The 13,855-nt window shown below is 37.3% G+C and overlaps 1 long non-coding RNA gene across 1 annotated transcript; it reads left to right on the top strand.

The window, feature by feature from the left end:
• Positions 1–4,719: 4,719 nt before the first annotated feature.
• LOC129440405 (uncharacterized) lies at positions 4,720–6,764 on the top strand. Its single transcript, XR_012365795.1, has 2 exons — positions 4,720–5,241; positions 6,526–6,764. It is a non-coding gene; the product is annotated as an uncharacterized lncRNA (long non-coding RNA).
• The last annotated feature ends 7,091 nt before the right edge of the window (positions 6,765–13,855 follow it).

Genomic DNA, 13,855 nt, shown 5'->3' with positions numbered 1-13,855 from the left:
AGGAGGAATTTATGTTGAGGATTACTGGGTGAAAAAGGACAAACAGTACGGGCTTGTACGTGAGTAGTGTTGGAATACTTTGTAAACATTGAGAAGGAGGAACTGTTTGGCATATGTTTTGAGTGTCAGTCTATAGTTCCGGCCCCACCGGAGAAAGAAGCGTGGGTGAGCTGATGGATGCTTAGTGAAGATAAACCAGGAATTCATAGGTAACCATTTATCACCTTTCCCTTGCGCTGGAAGCCACGCTTGACGAGCCGCACTTGAAACCTGGGACTAAGCTGCCTTTATCCCTACCTCACGAAGTGTGTGTGTGTGATGCTGTGGGTGAGTCTTGACTTTCAATTTGTGTAATATCACTGAAGAGTGCAGTGCAGTGCTGTGCTTTCTTTTTGGAGATAGAGACTGTTTTATCCCAGAGATCTCGTGTGGGAGTAACAACACGTTGTGCTGACCAATGCAAGTGAGGAGAACTAATTACCAGTGACGTCAGTGTGCCCCGTGGAGCCATCGCTGATCCTGAGTGAGGGCGGTGGTGAATTACGTTGGACATCTGCGTGAGTAAACCCACGAGTATTCACTGTTTGGGCCCAAGGCCCTTGTTGTGGGCAGTCCTCCACATCATCCATCTGTGCGCGGAGCCTCTCCAGAGAGTTCGCCCCTGCTTAGCATCCCTGGAACCAGTACAGGAAGAGTGAGAGCTAGGGAGGCGTTCGGCCCCGCATGCCCTGTCTGCTATGGCCCTGTAAGTCCACCGCCCCCGGGAGAAGTGTTGGGTGAGCCAACCTGTGAGGAAAGACGAAAAGCCTCAGTCTGTGAGTCACGTTTCTCTATGCATATTAACTTACCTTTGATTTCAACAAATCGGTGAGGAAACACGAAAAGCCCCAGTCTGTGAGTCACGTCTGTCCATGAATGCTAACTTACCTCTGCTTTCAGCAAATATGTGAGGGAACACGAAAAGCCCCAGTCTGTGAGTCACGTCTGTCCATGAATGCTAACTTACTTCTGCTTTCAGCAAATCTGTGAAAAAAACACGAAAAGCCCCAGTCTGTGAGTCACGTCTGTCCAGGAATGCTAACTTACCTCTGCTTTCAGCAAATCTGTGAGGAAACACGAAAACCCCAGTCTTACGCCTGTGAGGAGAAGTAAAGAACCCCAGTGTCCGGTGAACTCACCTTTGTGGTGTCTACTGACCTCCAACCGCAAAATGGCCTCGAGGAAGGACGAGAGGTCCTGGGACGCAGATCCCCGACTCCTGCTCCAACACGACCCGGAAGAGAACCCTGTGGGCGAGAACAGAAAAACACGTCTGAGATACTGGCTCTACGAGTTAGCTGGCAAGTAGCTGAGAAACCCCAAGCCCATTATTCATTGCGTCTCTTGTGTTCTGCCTCCAGGAGAAGCGGAGGGCGCCACGGACAGCAGAGAACCCCTAGACAGGAGTCCCACCCCTTACGTCCTGCAGAATTCAGTCTGAAACCAGAAAGAGAGTTGTTTTAAACTGCCCTTACCCCTTTCCCCCTTGCTTTTAAATATTTAATAAAGTTGTATTTTAAATTCTAGTATACTTGTCTGTCTGGTCATTGGGGTGGTCTTGGGAACCTCCTCGAGGTGGAAACTAGGAAGGGGCGTGACCCTTTTAGCTATCTCGGGTCCGCCCCGACCTGTGACATAATTACTAATTTTCAGTAACTTGCCCAACACTGCTAATGTTCAAATAGATGAGTTATTCATTGCAGTATTGAGTTTATCATTCAACAGTCTCGTCTCAGTGTCAGATTAACTGTAACATCACAATGCATAAATCCTGTAAAAACTTTGCTATAGTGCATCTTTATGTAGATGATACTGTGATCTACTTTCATCTTCACTATAAATCAGGCTGTTATTCAACTCAATGCTGTTTTTAGTTAGGTTAGGATTTTATTACAGGGCTGTGCTTTAATCTTGCGGTTAGGAAAGCATTTGTTCAGTTTATTTTAAAATGTTTTGGACTATGAGGACATTATTTACATGCATGTTGCTTTCACTGCATTTTACAATTAAGACGCTGACTGTGTATCATAGCTCTTTATGTTTTATAATTCATTGTCATTGTTGTATATTTTATAATACAGTCTTTTGGTTTCATTAAGCTTGAGGAGACTGCAGCATTGATTTTTTTTTTTTTTTATATCACCTGCTTACATTCCATTTAATGATAGTACCGATATATTACCTCTCCTTCTCTCTGATCACTCCCCTGTGACCTTAAGTCTTCTTCTATACCCTCTCTTAACTGGCATTAAACGCTGGAGATTCAATACCTCCTTCCTTAATGATCAAAAATTTCTCACACAACTACGTACCTCTTTAGTTGACTTTATTCAACTAAATAACGATTCAGCAAATAATCCTCAATCTTTATGGGAGGTCACAAAATGTTTTATAAGAGGAAAATGCATTGCCTTCTCTTCCTATCGTCAAAAAATAAGGAACAGTCGTAGAAATGAGCTTGAAAATCTAGTCCAGATGACAGAACGAGAACTTAAAAATACTTACAGTCAGCATAAGGCAGAAGAACTACGAGCACTTATGCATCGCACAACGCAGTCATATTATTTTAATGGTGAGAGACCAAGCAGGTTATTAGCGGCAAGGATAAGCAAATATACAAGCAGTGAAGAAAAATGATGTTATACACACACAACCCGAAGATTTCAATTATCTTTTTATGAACAATTATTTACCTCTAGTTCCTCCAGTAGTCCCCAACAATACATCTCTTTTCTTCAACAGTTGCATCTTACTAAGTTTGATGCAGAACATCAGGAACTACTAAACTGTCCTATATCCCCAGAAGAGCTAAAATTGGCCCTCGACTCTATGTCAAAGAACAAAGCCCCAGGTAACTATCTGGGACATAGTATCACCACTTATTCTTAACTCCCTAAATTACGCGATTAAAATTAGTTCACTGCACAGAGACCAAAACACAGCTCTCATAACTCTGCTACTTAAGAAAGGGAAAGATCCCCTAGAATGTTCCAGTTACCGACCCATTAGTCTAATTGCCACTGATGCAAAACTTCTCGCTAAAACCTTAGCTATTAGACTCAATAAATGTGTAGGTAAGATTATTAATTACGATCAATCCGGATTTCTTAAAGACCGGTTTGCTTCTGATAATATTAGACGGCTATTTCACATTATCCATGGATCCGATTCCTATCAGGCCTCCGCTGCAGTCATCTCACTAGACGCGGAGAAGGCCTTCGATAGAATCGAATGGGGATTCTTATGGGCGGTCCTTGAACACCTAGAAGTCGGTCAGGAATTCATTAATATGGTCAAAACTATATAATATAATATAATAAAAATATATAGAAAATATATAATAAAAATATAATAACTGCTCAGCCAGTGTGCTAACTGGCTCCATAATTTCCCGCCCCTTTACTTTGAATCGTGGTACCCGTCAAGGTTGTCCACTATCGCCCATTCTTTTTACACTTTCAGTAGAGCCGCTAGCACAAGCAATGCGCCAGTCCTCGATTATTCATACCATTATTTGTGTAAATATCTCACACAAAATTTCCCTCTACGCGGATGACATTCTGCTCTATGTATCTGATATATCATCATCAGTTCCTGAATGTTTAAACCTTTTTAAAATATTTGGTGCTCTATCCGGTTACAAAATTAATTGGAATAAATCCGCTTTAATGCCACTCAATGATGCAGCAAAACGGGAATGTTTCAATCTACCATCTCAGTTTCCCATAGTCCAACAATTTACATATCTGGGCATCACCATCTCATCCCCAATTTCCCAAATTTCTAAGAATAACTATCAAACTCTGTTGAGCAAGATTAAAGAAGATCTAATCAGATGGTCCCCCTTATGTTTGGCTCTTCATGGAAGAATATCCACCATCAAAATGAACGTACTTCCAAGGGTTAATTTTTTATTCTCCACAATACCAATTGCACCACCTGCATGCTTTCTTAAAGAACTTAAAACGGCCATTAGTAAATTTATATGGAATAAGAAAAGACCCAGAATTAGACTTAAAACAATGCAACATAAAAAACCTGACGGAGGTTTATCCTTTCCTGATTTTAACCCTCTGGGGTCTAAGGTGTTTTTAGGGCCCTGTGGAAGTTTGGACATGCACTGACATTTGTGCTTTTTTCAGTTGCTTAAAAACATATTAATGGCAAAAGTCTCATAACACTGCGTTCAGCACAAACTGGGCTACAATATCATATAATCAACATGTATGTACATGTTTGTATTTTTGAGAGAAAAATGTTTATGCGTGGTTTTTGAAAAAGCAAAAATTTTAAGTCACTGATATAAGTCCACAAAACTAATTCTAAACATGTTTCCCCAAGACTTTTCAAAACAGGATCTAGTAGTCTAGAGTTTTTTCTTCAAAATGATGTGAAAATCATTCGGCCTACTCATTCACATAAAGCAAGATATTGATTTACAATTTCTAAGACACTTTTGCTTGGGAAAGGCTGTATGTGTGGAGGCGGGAAAGCTCCTGAATAATCAGTGATTGACAGCTGAGAGACAAAAGGGGTGCATACTGAGACACATAATGAGCCTTGTGGGGATGTTCAACAGGAATGTAACTTTCTCTGTGGTAAAACCATGATAAGGTTTACTTTTCAATATAATGTAAATACACAAACATTTTATATATATATATATATATATATATATATATATATATATATATATGGGTCAAAGACGAGACGTCACCATTTTGGTGTCCGCATCAAATATAATTTACAAAAGTGATTTTACATACAAAAAAAACATATAAAATGCAAGTAAAATGTCTACTTTTATGTTTCAAATAACTTTTGTGAAAATACAATGACCAAATATGAGTTTAATAATGCTCCAAAGTGTAAAATCGTCATTCAGCGTAATGGTCCGGACTATGATTTTACTAATACATTTTTAAATAAACGTATAAAATACCATGTTAAAAAAAATATTTGCTTCCTTGGCATGTTCACAAAAGTGTTGGCTGTTTTATATTAATAGGACTATGTGTTATTTTTTTCGTTAAATATTGAAACAACTAGGGGACTTTTGTCCCGAATATGCAGTTTGTCAGTGGTCATTCAGTGTAACGGGATCAGGAAACCGTTTTGAAATTAAATAAACAAACAATACTCATCAAGCAGTCTGTGACATCATCAAAAGGCTCCCTGAAGACCATGTGGTGATTCAGCAAGGTAAGTTTATTGCTCTTAAATATTTGATAATTTCACCTTTTCATAGTGTGGTATCTTGAGTTACAAAAACGACTGTCATTCAGTGAAATGCAAAAAAACACTTTTATTGTTAGATTTTTTGAAAAAAAAGTAGATGTTGTGAATAATGATGATAAACCTTTCTGGACAAGTTCACTGTTTGATATAGGTATCTAGTTGTTAACTACTAATATTAGCTTAAGTAAAAGTTTCGTCATTCAGGGTAATGTTTTGTCATTCGGTGTAATGCAAATTGTATGTTACACCACAGTGTCATCCATTACACTGAATGATAGTGTCACTGTTTAGATAACATTTTTAGCATTTTATTTCTATTTCAGATAAATGAGGGATGTTTAGCACAACAAAAAAAAAAAAACTTTATCAATATTAATGTTTTAATGCATTTTTGTCGTTTTGGTACTGATTTCTTTTAGATGCCCACAAACAAAAAGTTTCTAGGCACTGGCAGAAAGTTAACGCAGACCCAGTAGCTAGGGCAATGCATTTAGCAAGGAGACGAGAAAGGTATTGAGGAGTGCAATGTAAAAATAATAGGGCTGGGTTTAAAAAGATAGATTTCTCGATTGTAATCAATTCTAATTTTGAAGAAACAATAGTGATTTGTAAATCACAATAATCGATCTTTCAGTCTATGCTGTTTTCAGATGATGTTAATCAATATCAAATTGATTTGAAATTGAATCAAATCGTGAAATTTGTGTCCAAGCCTAGCCCTACAGAATAATAGTTTACTGCTGTTTTTAGATAGAGACTCCACCCTACCTATACCACAAGTTAAAGGGATGGTTCGCCCAGGATGGGAGTTTGGTCATTATTCACTCACTCTCGTGTTGGTAAAAACCTGTATGAATTTTTTTGTTCTGATAAACACAAAGGAGGATGTTTTGAGTAGTGTTTGTGGCCAAACCGTTCGTGGACCCCATTTACTTCCATAGTATTATTTTTAGTATCATAGTATGGGGTCCACAAAAGGTTTGGTTGCAGGCATTTCTCAAAATGTCTTCCTTCCATTTATGCGGGTTTGAAACAACACGGGAGTGAGTGAGTGATGACGGAATTTTCATTTTTGGGTGAACTATCCCTTTAAGAGAGGCCACTGAGGGGATTCTCCGCCCATAATACAAATCCTGATAACATGTCATTTATGTTGCCAAACAGAAAGTATTTTTAATTAATAACACGTTTTATATAGATCTGTGTCAATAATTTTATGTCAATAATTACATGGAATCTGTATTTCAGCAACCAGAGAAGAAAGCAAGCTGCCTTGGCTGCAAATCCTGATCACCCGTCAATCAGGAATTTATCAGATGCTGCAGCTGAGAAGAGGCGAAAGCAATGGCGGGAAAATCAAAGAAAACACAGGGCAGAAGCTAAACGTATAAGGGCAGTTCTGGATCTTATTATACAGTATTACCACCTGTTCAGTTAATTTTTACGAATATGATATGTATTGTGGAATAAAATGATTATTAATTTCAGCAACTACTTCTGTGATTTGTTAAGGAATAAAATGATACAGAATAATATTCAAAACATTGCAATAATGGAAACAATGACACTTTTGTCAAAATGTCATTCAGTGTAACAAACCATGGTCATTCGGTGTAACAGATATATTTATGTAGAAATTAAACAATATACTTATTCTGAGCTGTACTTATTAAAATATGTAAAATAATGTGTGATCCTACAAAAATTTTATTTGATTTGAATTGATTTTCACTTCCTTACAAAAACTTCTTGCTGACAAATGGGTAAAGCCTAATGGTTTAAAGGATATTGGCGAAGTAAAATGCTTTAAAATGACAAATAGTTAGTATTTGGTGTCTGCACTGTGATCTATAAATAGAGTATTGTAATGTGTTATCAAATAATAGTTTTTCTAAAAATGTCTGATTATATTTTTTTTGCATAAAAATATTGTTACACTGAATGACATTTTAGTTGGTGTCTTCTGTAAAATCCCAGTAAAAATGTATGGTAGTAATTATTTTTTGTTCAGAAAAACATAAAGTTAAACAGGACATATTCTAATGTATGTGAAAAAGACTAAATTTAAAGCTCTTTTACACTTTTATTTTTTTTATGCTTTAAACCCCCTTTTCGTCTTTGACCCATATATATATATATATATATATATATATATATATATGTGACCAGTCACGGAAAGTAGGGACACAAGTCGGATCTTGGGCATTTTGAGTTATTCATAGATTCTGAAAGTGCAGATTCTAAGCTTTCCAACGATGTGTAACACATGGAAATCTGATAAGATTTGGAGAAGTTGTGGCCATTTGAATGTAACCAGTGCCGGGCAGTAGCTTCACTACAAGTAGCGAAGCTAGTAGTTTAACTACATTTTTCAGTAGCTTGGCGGTAGCTTAGCTGCTTTCTAAATAAAATAGCTTTTCGGTAGCTAAGCTCTTTTTTTGACCAAGTAGTGAGGTAGCTTCCACACAAGCTACAATTTTCCAAACATTTCTGAAGTCGTCCTGAATTTGAGAATAAGCACGTCATTTGAATTGACACAGGACATCGTTTGTTCCGTATTTTCGAGTTGTGCAGCCTTCATTCATACAGAACATTACCACTCGCATTCTGTGAAGACTTGTACCTCTGACTGGGTTATGTCATCAAGCCAAGCTAATATAAAAACATGCAATCAATATTACAATTGAAACTATTAATAGAATGTGCTTTGGCGGGCACCTCACAGACTCTGTGCAGGCTACCTACTGCCCGCGGGCACCTCGTTGGAGACCCTTGTGTTAAGATATGTCAGGGCCAGGGGTTTCTTAAATTAAGGCAGCTCAAACATGCATTTTATTCTGGGAGTAGAATAAGACCTGTCCAGCAAACCGCCCCATAATGTGAAGTACCTAGGCCTATGGTATGCTTGTATAGCCTATAATTACCAAAATGATAAATTGCAACTGAATAAATAATTACATAATAAAACTGGTTAAAAGTAGCTTGGATGTAGCAAGCTACTATTGATGTAGCTTAGCTTGCTACATTTCCCAGGGGGGTAGCTTCAGTGTAGTGAAGCTTCATTTAATGTGAAGTAACTGGTAGCTTAGCTCACTACATTTTCCAAGTAGCTTGCCCAGCACTGAATGTAACACATTCAAGAAAGAGAATGCTGAGAAATTTGAGAAAGAAAAAAGTTAACACTTTCCCTTTTCCCTGGCTGGAGAGACAATAGGGCTCATTTACTATGGCAAGCCGTTTTAACTTTTATTCATTGTGTTCTTGATATCAACAATTCAATTTTCACTAGTTAAAATTGTAATTTTTGATATCAGATATTACATTTCTGCTGGTAACAGTGGCGATTCTTGATATCGACAGTTGCATTCCCACTAGTAACAATGTTAATTCTTGATATCGGCAATTTAATTCTTGATATCAACAATTGCATTCCCACTAGTAACAATGTTAATTCTTGATATCAGCAATTTAATTCTTGATATCAACAATTCAATTCTTGATATCAACAATTCAATTCTTGATATCAACAATTCAATTCTTGATATCAACAATTCAGTTCTTGATATCAACAATTCAATTCTTGATATCAACAATTAAGTTATTGATATCAACAATTAAGTTATTGATATCAACAATTAAGTTATTGATATCTGTAATTGTATTTTCACTAGTGAAATGTCACCATAGGTTGCCATTCAAATTCAATTGTTGATATCAAGAATTACATTTTCACTAGTAACAATGTTAATTCTTGATATCAACAATTCAATTCTTGATATCAACAATTCGGTTCTTGATATCAACAATTCAATTCTTGATATCAACAATTCAATTCTTGATATCAACAATTCAATTCTTGATATCAACAATTCAGTTCTTGATATCAAGAATTACATTTCCACTAGTAACAATGTTAATTCTTGATATCAACAATTCAATTCTTGATATCAACAATTCAATTCTTGATATCAACAATTCAATTCTTGATATCAACAATTCAATTGTTACTAGTTAAAATGTTAAGTCTTGATATCAATAATTCGATTGTCACTAGTGACAATTTTAATTTCTGATATCATGAATGGGATTGTTACTAGTAAGAAAGCCATTTTAGATATCTGAAATGATATTGATATCAGAAATACAATTTCAGATAACAGAAATTAACATTGTTACTAGTGACAATCGAATTATTGATATCAAGAATTAACATTTTAACTAGTAACAATTGAATTCTTGATATCAAGAACTCCATTGTTGATATCAATAATTTAACTCTTGATATCAAGAATTGAATTGTTGATATCAACAATTTACATTGTTACTAGTGGAAATGTAATTCTTAATATCAAGAATTGAATTTGAATGGTAGCCTATGGTGATATTTCACTTGTGAAAATACAATTACATATATCAAGAATTTAATTGTTGATATGAAGAAATGAATTGTTGATATGAAGAATTAAATTGTTGATATGAAGAATTAACATTGTTACTAGTGGAAATGTAATTGTTGATAACAAGAATTGCCATTGTTACTAGTAGAAATGTAATATCTGATATCAAGAATTAAAATTTTAACTAGTGAAAATTGAATTGTTGATATCAAGAACACAATGAATAAAAGTTAAAACGGCTTGCCATAATTTACATCTCATTTAGCTAAGCCATACCCCCTGTAAAGCTTTGTTTTGAGATACAGAGGTTCTACCATCATATGTAGTATTTTATTACAGAAGTCCGAATGACAAAATGCAAAAATAAACAGGACTTTTAACGTTACCTTTGCGGGGATCACAAGTCAAATCCAGTCTGTTTCAGATGTGTGAATCATCCAATGATTTTTGTCCACAAATGCGTATAATCCGTGAAATATAGATATATAGTCTATTTCTCATGAACTTCTGGTAATACAATATAATATACAATCTGAGGACTATTTACATCATAACATGTAAGGGTATATCAGATTACACTCCGGTATTAAACACATGAACCCGCCTTCAAAGTTTGTATTTAAAATAATAGATAATCCAAAAACAGCACCGTCGAAAACGTGAAGTCCTGAAGAGATGTTACCAATCGCTCGCTCGTTCCTCCATCAGCCAATGACTTCATGGAAAATATTGATAGACAAAACATAGCCAATTATATAAAGAATACAACGATCTCTGTGTAACTTCTGTGTGTTTGGACAAATAACAGTCAGCCGCATCACTGACTTTATGGGGCGCCGCAGTCGGATGACGTCAGAGTACCGCGAGAGCGAGTCGAAATTAAACTACTCCGTAAGATTTCTTAAAGAGCTCTCGCGGTACTTTGACGTCATCCGACTGCGGCGCCCCATAAAGTCAGTGACGCGGCTGACTGTTATTTGTTCCGCCCCAGCTTCTTTTATATTTCTTTTGTTTTGTGCGCCCAAGCTTAATTTACAGTCTGGGGAGACGCACGCTGTAAGTTTGAAAAAAATAAATAAAACTCAGCAAACATGTCTAAGGGACAGAGCAGCCACGTCACTACAGTCACGTGACTTCACGCTCGAGCCGGAAGAGAAGACAATAGGTGTGTTCGAGATCATCTGGCGCTGCGCAGACCGATCGGCGAGGTTTGCCGCTTGCAGTCGAGGGAGGAACTGAAGACGGAGCCGTCAAGCCGGACACCTGCTGCTTGCCGTAGTGACGTGTGCGCCGTGTTTCCTTGTTGTTAATCGCGAATGAAGTGAATTAGATGCTGCATTTGATAAAAACAAACCTTTTAGTAAAAAGTTGCAACCAGAAACATTTTATATCGAATATTTTAATTGCTGCTTATACTGTATACCCGAAAATAACGGGAAACAAGCATATATTATTAAAATACCAATAGAGTTTGTTATTTTCATTTTTATTTTATTACACGACACAATATAACATATTTAAGGATATTAAAGTGTTTTTTCCTGTTTTAAAATATGAATTTATAATGTTTATTAGTGAAACTAAAGGTTGGATTAAACTTGAAACGCACGTGATCGTACTTGGATCGTTGTCATCAATGAGGCGACCAATCAAGTAAAGCTGTTACGTCATCACAACTCCGGGCAGCCGCTCTGGAGAAGCTGCACCGGCTGAGCTAGCCGGCTACTCTCGAAACGCTCTCGCGGTACTTAAAAACCATATGACACAGTCACGTGCCTGCAGCGCCAGCTGAAGTCGGACAAAAGTACTAACCAAAATGCACTGCTTCAAGTCAGCCGCCGATCGGTCTGCGCAGCGCCGCATGAAGTCGAACACACCTTTTGCTGAATAAAGTCGTAATTCTTGCTATTTTTGAACCAAACTGTATTTTCGATGCATCAACACAATTTTACTGACCCACTGATGTCACATGGACTACTTTGATAATGTTTTTATTACCTTTCTGGACATGGAAACCGTACATAGATTTTCAATGGAGGAGACAGAAAGCTCTCGGACTAATTCTAATGTTAAAACATCTTAAACTGTGTTCCGAAGATGAACGGAGGTCTTCCGAGTTTAGAACGATATAATGGTAAGTCATTAATGACATTATTTTCAGTTTTGGGCGAACTATCCTGTTGTGTATTCACGAGGCAGACAACCAAATGCTCTCAAACATGCTTTATCTGTGTTCAGGTCACAAGCAGACTACATCACATCAACCCAGGTGCAAATCACATCACGTGACTTAAATACCCTCTCCCAGGCATCGGAACCAATGAACACACATTATGCATAATCACACATTATCCCAATACACCACATTAACTCCCCCATTAAAGTCAATACATCACATTATCAGTTCAAAAACACCACATTAGTTCAAATTCTCAATCTCTAAAACGCTGTGGTAATTTAATAGTTCGTTTAGAGCGACGTAGACCCACTGGACTGGGAACCAAAAGTTCCGTTGGTTCAGAAGGTACCTTAGAGTCAAATATACCTGCTGAAGTTCCAGCAAATCCAGAATGTTGATCATCGAGTTCAGCATATTGAGCTTGATCATTGGATTCAGCATATTGTGCAGTCTCATTTTCATTGTGTGGCATTGGAGTCTCTGAGGAAGAAGTGTGTGGTCTCAGTTGATCACCATGCCGTCTATACACAGTATCCGATATCGGATCACGTACCTTATATGAAACAGGCCCTGTCTGCTGTGTAATCACTCCAGATAGCCACTTCGGATCTCCTCCCACTGTACTTCGAAGAAAAACAGAATCATCCACAGCAAAGGATCTCTCTCGTGCTCGATAGTCATGTTGATTTTTCTGCAAATATTGTTTCCTGCGAACAGTTTCATGAATGTTTGGTTTTAGGAAATCCAACCTGTTGCGAATGGGTCTCTTTAAAAATAAATCAGATGGTGATTGGCCTGTGGTACAATTAGGAGTGGTGCGATATCGCAATAAAAATAAAGATAGTTTGTCATTAATGCACATTTCTTCATTAGTCAATTTTTTCATACCAATCTTAAATGTCTGGACATATCTTTCTGCCAATCCATTTGTTGCTGGATGTTTTGGTGCACTCCTGGTATGCATAATGCCATTCTGCTTTACAAATCTTTGGAATTCGTCAGAAGTAAAAGTAGTTGCATTGTCCGTCACTATTTGTTCAGGTAATCCATATGCAGAAAACAATCTCTTCAATCTGGTAATTGTAGCTTGAGAAGTAATCTGTGACATTCGAAAAACTTCTAACCACTTAGAATGAGCATCAACAACGATCATAAACATGTTGTTCAGGAAAGGACCAGCAAAATCAACATGCAACCTCTTCCAACACTCACCCGGGAATTCCCATGGATGAAGAGGGACGTGACTTGGCATTCTTTGTTCTTGTTGACAGATCTGACACTCCTTGCAAACTCTTTCTATATCTGCATCAATTTTTGGCCACCACACATATTTACGAGTCAGAGCTTTCATTTTAACAATGCCAGGGTGTCCTGAGTGAATTTCGTGTAACACTGATTTTCTCAATTTTAATGGTACAATCACTCGTGTGCCCCATAGCAGACATCCCTGTTCCACTGATAGTTCATCTCTTTTTGTATAGAACGCCTTCAAATCATCTGACACTTCAATTGGCCAACCTTCCATGACATAACGGAAAACTTTAGAAAGTTCTTGATCTGGTCTTGTCATTCTGGCAATCGGTGCTGCATTTAGAGGAGCTTCTTGAAGATGGTTTGTCAAAAGAGTGTTGATATTTGCTGAAATGGCTTCTGTTCCTACATCCGTAATTTCAGGTAATGGAATTAGTGACAAGCCATCTGCATTTCCATGATTTTCTGCCTTGCGATACATGATATGATAATCATATGCCGACAAAATTATAGCCCACCGCTGAATGCGAGCGGCAGCCATCATTGGGAGGTGTTTATGTTCACCAAATAGAGTCACTAGTGGTCTATGATCAGTTATCAAATTAAAAGATCTTCCCAAAAGATATTGATGGAATTTTTTAACTCTATAAATCACACTCAAAGCTTCCTTCTCAATCTGTGAATATTTCTTTTCAGCAGGGGACAAAGTACGTGAAGCATATGCAATGGGATGTTCTTCACCATTTGGCAT

Source organism: Misgurnus anguillicaudatus, chromosome 23 (genome assembly GCF_027580225.2).
Source record: "Misgurnus anguillicaudatus chromosome 23, ASM2758022v2, whole genome shotgun sequence".
Classification (NCBI taxonomy): domain Eukaryota; kingdom Metazoa; phylum Chordata; class Actinopteri; order Cypriniformes; family Cobitidae; genus Misgurnus; species Misgurnus anguillicaudatus.
This window is presented reverse-complemented; position numbering and strand designations above follow the sequence as displayed.